This window comes from Solanum dulcamara, chromosome 6 (assembly GCF_947179165.1).
Source record: "Solanum dulcamara chromosome 6, daSolDulc1.2, whole genome shotgun sequence".
Lineage (NCBI taxonomy): Eukaryota > Viridiplantae > Streptophyta > Magnoliopsida > Solanales > Solanaceae > Solanum > Solanum dulcamara.
The window spans coordinates 73,375,104-73,381,999 of record NC_077242.1 but is presented as its reverse complement, the minus strand read 5'-3'; the positions used below and the strand labels follow the sequence as shown (position 1 = coordinate 73,381,999).

Here is a 6,896-nt window from a genome sequence, read left to right as displayed (position 1 = left end):
CAAAACATCGATTCTTGAAGTGTATGGCTTTGCATATGTGAATGATGACTTTGAAGACACGTCATACTTATCTTTGATAGTTCCCATAATGAAGTCCTTCAGTTGATGAATGGGAATTCCTCCTTCAGGAGATACTTGCAGCTCATCACCCAAATTTATTTGCTTTGTAACTGAATCCCCCTTTTCTTGTATCATCGGACGTTTTCCAGGTGCATGACTTGAGTCCCCCTCCATGACATTCTCAACTCTGTCCGTCAACTTGACAATTCGATTATCCTGATCTTGCACATATTTTGTTAGACCTTCAATTGCCTTCGTCAAACTCGCCAGTTGTTCTTCAACAGTTGAGGTGTTAGTCATCATCGCTTGGATGGCTGTTATGGATGATGGAGCAAAGCATGGATTTTCCCTCAAACTGAAATCTGTCTGAAACAAGTTACGTGGAGTGACTGAGGCAGATCTAGTGATCAAGACATCATCTTCATCTTGAATAGTGCAATTCCTCGTGTTAAAAGGACTAAGTCGAGCCAACGTCTTTTCAACAATATCAGCTATATTCTCTCCTTCTTCCAATTCATTCGGAAAGAATCTTGCCCCTTTTGAAGATGGAAGATCAAAAATAGGAACTGATGCGGACGGCACTTGAAGTGCTTGTTGTCCTAGTAAGTTTGCTCTGTTCCTAGTGATGGGTCCCAAACTTCCCATAGTAGCATCCAGTATGTTCTCCACCTCAGAGGAAAACTTGGAATCAGTAGCCTTAGCAATAATAGTCCTGGAGTCAAACTTCTTAGATTCCATTTAAGTGTTCTTGAAGTTTGATGATCGATGTAAAGAGATGAGAGGTAGAGATTGTCCTACTGGGCCTGCCAAAATTTGTAAACAACAAATTTTCGAGCCGAGAAAAATAAATAATCAAGACCGGAAAATTGGAGTAACAAAGTGTAATATTTGATTTCAAAATATGATGCGGTTACAATCTCTATAATAATCCTCTGATTCTTCAAATAATATGAAACACGTTGAACTTGAATTTGAATTTGATTTAGAGTCAAGGGCTTGAATAGCTTGATCTTGAATCTTCGTCTTCAAATTTGGATTTGAATTATTCATCACGAACACTTGTATGGTTATGACGAACGATAAATATGAACAAGTAACTTGATCTCGAACTTTTTGATGTTTGTCTTCGTTCTTGATCTTGAACTTGAGCTTGAATTTGATTGCTTGAACTTTGTAGCTTTGTAGAGAATTTGAGGCATTTGATCCACGAGCTCTCTTCTTGCTTTTTGTTCTTCAAAAAAAAAAACCTCCCCTCTCAGAATAATGAGGACCCCTATTTATAGTTGTAGGGAGTGGTATGGGGGTGTGATTTGATTGGTTGGTTTGAACTGACCAATCAGATTTCTTTGTTGAAGAGTCTTAATTTGATTGGTCAGAACATGTCACATGGACACGTGGCATTATTTGAGTGGCTCATTTAATTTAACTTAGATTGCCACATAACTCTGCCATGTGGCATGATTTTAGTGGCTTATTTAATTTGACCTGGATTGCCACCTAACTTTGACATGTGGCATGATTTTAGTGGCTTATTTAATTTGACTTGGATTGCCACTTAATTTTGGCACATGACATAATTCTAGTGGCTCATTTAATTTGACTTGGATTGCCACCTAACTTTGACATGTGGCATGATTTTGGGCCTCTAGGATGAGATGATATTGGGCTTAACAAAGTGGAGTCATCTTTATAGCCCAAATCAATGGATTTAGTTTTTTTTTTTAATTAAATCCACATTTATTGGGCTTAAATAATTGACCCAACTTTATTAATCCAAAATATTTATTTGAACTAATATATCTTGAATTTAATATAAATTGAACCATTCTACAAATTTATATTCAATAAATTGTAAATGATTACAACATGATAACACGTATGATAGAGTATCGACCTTTATACTTTCCAATAAAATAATAATCCTTACGACGTACAAGTGTGGGGTAATTAACACTGGCCCTTGCGATACTCACGCAAAGGATTAAGGGTCATTTGGTTTGAATACATGTTATGATGAGATTAGTTATGATGAGATTAGTTATGATGAGATAAGTTATGATGAGATAAGTTATGATGAGATTAGTTATGATGAGATAAGTTATGATGGGATTAGTTATGATGAGATAAGTTATGATGAGATTATATTCAAAAAAATAAGCATTATATAAATTTTAAGAATAAATTATTTGTTTACAAAAATACCCTTTATGAATGTGAAAAGTGATGTATAAAAAGGGTTTAAAAGGATATTTTTGTCATTTACCTACTTTATCCCGAGATAAGTCATCCCGAGATTACTATACCACTCATAGGGAAGGATAACTTATCCGAGTCATAATTATTAATCCCAGGATAAGTTATCCCGCACTTTGTAACCAAACAAACAATTGAGGGTTACTAAAAATTTATCCCAAAACTATTTTGCCTTATCCACCACACCAGACGACCCCTAAGGTTGACGATTAGCTCTTCATTTTGAATCACATGAGTCACTAAATCTGATCCGAACATACATTAAACATAGCAAATACTCTTTCTGTTTCAAGTTATCTGTCATAATTCTCTTTTATACGTCTCTTAAGAAAATATTAGTAATTAAGAGGAATTTTTAACTATTTTATCTTTCTCTTTATTTAATATTTACTCTATTTATGTGTTATCTTCTCATAATTTAGATGTTTATAGTCGTTAAGAACAAGTAGTCCCTCGATTCTAGTATCTACATATGTTTAATAAGCCATCTTATTGTTTTCACTAAGTCTCATATCCTATTGTACATCCATACACACACTTCAAGCCCTCTATTACCCTCAAATGAGTCCTAACTAGCTATAAAACGTTACGATGGCTTACAATATTCTTCCTCCTTATATGACGTTCGTCCTCGAATGTCAAATTCAATTGTTCCTGAGTGTCAAAAGATATTTGGCCTTGTACATATGTTTTACTACGTCTCATAGTGTCGTAGAAAATTTCTTATTTCTCCAATTCAAGAAAAAAATGATAGAGTTTCGTCTGTATTAATGGAGCTACTCAAAATAGCTATTTGACCTAAATCAATACAATCTTCATAGTGCACTACTGCACTTACTAAAGTTCATAATGCAAAAGTCAATAATTCTAAAGCAAGAAGCTTTCAACATACACATAAACAAAAAAATGGACATTGACCTAAGAATAGAGCAAGCAAAGAAAAGCAAAACTTAAGAAAATGGAGCTCTCAAAAGGAATAAAAAGAAATAGGGATTTGGTTGAGAAAATTGTTTAGACCATTTTTCAATTTGTACGTGTCATCCTTTCGCAGGGGGCATGCTAAGATTTTTGTATCGTTTTAATTTTATCGAATGTCCTTTCAAAGAAGCAAAAAGAAATGAGGATTTGGTTGAGAAAAAAATTTGGACCATTTCACTCAATTTGTATGTGTCATCCTTGCGGATGCTAGGGGCATGCTAATCGTCTTTGTATTATTTCAATTTTATCGTATGTCCCTTCAAACGTAGTTAAAAAATAAGATTTGATTTTTATCGGATGTTCCTTCAAAAAAAGTAAAAAGAAATGGGGATTTGGTTGAGAAAAATTCTTTGTATTATTTCAATTTTATCGTATGTCCCTTCATACGTAGTTAAAAAATAACATTTGATTTTTATCGGATGTTCCTTCAAAAAAAGTAAAAAGAAATGGGGATTTGGTTGAGAGAGAAAAAAATTTGGACCATTTCTCGATTTGTGCGTGTCATCCTTGCGCAGGGGCCATGCTAATCTTCTCTGTATCGTTCCAATTTTATCGGATGTCCCCGAAGGGACAATTATAGATATTGATGTTACGCAATATAAACACAACGAAGAAGTTTTCTTCAGCCGATGAGGGAGATCTAGCTTGCTAGTTTGAGTGTTTTCACTTGCATGGGCCTGGATCTCAATAAAATCCAGTTGGGCCTGGACTTAACCGTAATGGGCCGACCTTGTAGAACATACACTGAATTGATGAGCCATCGGTTTAGCGAAAAACAAGAACGAAAATTACCAGAAAAATTTCATAAGTAGTGAGATTAGTATTCATTTTTGCGAAAAATAGCGTTATTTACTTTTTCAAAACGTAGCATTATTTTTCCATATACATTGTATGTAAGCGCAGGCAGTATCAATGTATATACACTTATAGCATAAACACAAAAACATTGTATTTTTCGTTGATAAGTTCTACCTCAGTGTCATCTATCGACTGTTTTTTGTTTAAGTGATTGAGCGAACGACTATTTAGGTTTATTCTAGAAAATGAACTCCTAATTGTTGGTCTTTCACAACAATAATTGTAGAACTAATAATCATTTTGTATAAAGGTGTATATAATGCTTAATTTATTATTCAAATCAATCAACCCTTTTCACAAACATTGTTTGGTTTGATTTTTGTCATTTGGTTTCTATTTAACAAAATGTTTTGGAGGCGGGAGATCTTGAACTTTTGATCACTCTTACTTTGTGAGCATAACGACATTCAACATCGTATAAAAGTCAAGGAGACGTTAGGAAATATGGATTAGAGGTTATCTCAATATAAAATTTGAGATTAAATTTATCTAGCATTTGGTTGTGATATTAACTAAATCAGGAAAAAATTTATACCAAATTAATTTTAAAGTTATTTATCTTATATAGAAAGTGAAATTGTGTATCCTAATTATAATCACAAGAATATATAACTCTAAGATGACTTGATTTTGAACCAAACACACCTAAATATTACTATGCATTAGAGACTTCAGATGTCAAATTCTCAAAAAAGATTTACAGAGGCGAATTCAGATTTTGAATATGTCAAATTCTTATGAACGTTTACAAGATTTTAACATAGTTCTTTTAATTTATTGATTTTAAAACCTATTATTTATGCTTATTTAGTGAATTAAGTTTTAACACATACAATTTAAATGAAATTAATTATTACTCATGAAGCTTGAAATGTATATAATAGGGGATAAACCACAAAATAAAATAGTCTTCCATGAATGATTGGCCTGCACGTCAAATAATTCTATGTACAATATAACAAAACCAAAATTAGTTATATATGTGTGCACTTCATAAGATATTATAAAGACTTAAATCAAAATTTATCATTAATTAAGAGACTAAAAAGTGTTACATATAACTCAAAATTTTCCATTAATTATTATGAATTTACTAGCTATCCACTTGCTACTACTGCTGGTTTCATGAAAATAGTAGAGTTACTATAAATTGAGTTAACTGAAAATAAAAAGAAGAAGAAGAAAAAGAAGAAGAAGAAGAAGAAGAAACTGAGAGAAACAGAGAGAAGCAGAAAATATCTATTTCTTCATATTATATTGAATTACATTGTGAAGTATATAGACTTGGTATTTATAGACTGTAAAAGACTTAACTCAACCAGCTAACCTTACTTATAACTGCCTTTTAACAATAACATCTAACCATGATTCTAACTAACTTCTAACAACCTTTAACTACCACTCAACTTGCATTCTTCATACTCCCCTTCAAGCTGCAGGGTGTAGAATATTGAGTACTCCAAGTTTGCCCAGTAGGAAATTATGTTGAGCATATCCAAGTCCCTTAGTTAGTAGGTCAGCTTGTTGGTCTTTGGTATTAATGTACATTGTATGAATCTTCCCTTCTTTTATTTTGTCCCTCACAAAGTGACAATCTATTTCAATGTGTTTGGTTCTCTCATGAAAAATGGGATTTGCTACAATCTGTAAGGCTGCCTTGTTGTCACAATATACATTGACTGGAGTTATAATGTTCACTCCTAACTCCCCAAATAGTCCTAGCAACAGGTAACCTCTAATGTAGCTGCTTCCAGGCTCCTATATTCTACTTCAGCAGAGCTTCTCATACTGTCTGTTATTTTTTTGACTTCCATGAGATTGTATCCTTTTGCAACCAATCTTTCTTTGAATCTCTCTACTTCTCTATCAGCTTTATACTTTATCTTGTATACCCACTTTGAGCCTATTGCAGTTTTCCCTTTTCAAAAATGTACTACCTTCCAAGTGTTATTGTCTTACAAAGCTTTGATCTCCAATCTTATATCTTCAACCCACCTTTGATCCTTTGAAACATCTGCAAAACTTCTAGGTTCAATAAGCACTGAAATATTAGCCAAAAAAGTCCTGTATTTTTGTAAGATCCCATCATATGAAAGATAGTCTGACAAAGGATATAACACTATTCCATTGATCTTCTTCCTGGCAACTATGTAGTCTTGATTCCATAAAGGTTCCTTAATATTCCTTGTAGACCTTCTAACTTCAATAGGAGTATTGTACATAGTTTGAGATTCAACAATATCAGTAGATTCTTCTACTTATGTATCATTAACAATGACTTCTGCATTTGTAGCTTCTGCATTTGTAGAAAACTCAATAGCTTCAGCATTGTCAGCATTGTTATTAGAAATATCATGTTCACCATCTTTCTCATGTGTCATATCAGGAACATTAACATCAGCTTCTACTGCATCTGAAATGTGAAAATAAAGTGGCTCAAGTTCATGACTATTCATGTCACTCCCCCTGTCATCAACTCTGTGAGATACTTCAGGAGTGGTAGATTGAACACCAAAAGGGAATACATGTTCCTTGAAAATAATATCTCTGCAAACACAAAAAAGGTTAGAAGATAAATCTAATAATTTGTATCCTTTTTGAGTTTTTGAGTATCCCATGAAAATACAGGCCTTTGCTCTAGGTGAAAATTTATCCTTCTTGACCAGTTTAGTGGCATAAAACAACCAACCAAACACTCTCAAATGTGCAACTGATGGTGGTTTTTTGTGTAGTAACTCCTATGGTGT

General features: G+C 33.3%; 3 non-coding genes across 3 annotated transcripts; all 3 read right to left on the bottom strand.

Annotated features, from left to right (window-relative positions):
- Window positions 1-3,318: 3,318 nt before the first annotated feature.
- On the bottom strand, window positions 3,319-3,421 carry LOC129893642 (U6 spliceosomal RNA). Its single transcript, XR_008767532.1, has one exon. It is a non-coding gene; the product is annotated as a U6 spliceosomal RNA (small nuclear RNA).
- Window positions 3,422-3,449: 28 nt separating this feature from the next.
- Window positions 3,450-3,556, bottom strand: LOC129893641 (U6 spliceosomal RNA). Its single transcript, XR_008767531.1, has one exon. It is a non-coding gene; the product is annotated as a U6 spliceosomal RNA (small nuclear RNA).
- A 204-nt stretch (window positions 3,557-3,760) lies between these two features.
- LOC129893632 (U6 spliceosomal RNA) lies at window positions 3,761-3,863 on the bottom strand. The gene has a single exon (XR_008767525.1). It is a non-coding gene; the product is annotated as a U6 spliceosomal RNA (small nuclear RNA).
- Window positions 3,864-6,896: the final 3,033 nt, after the last annotated feature.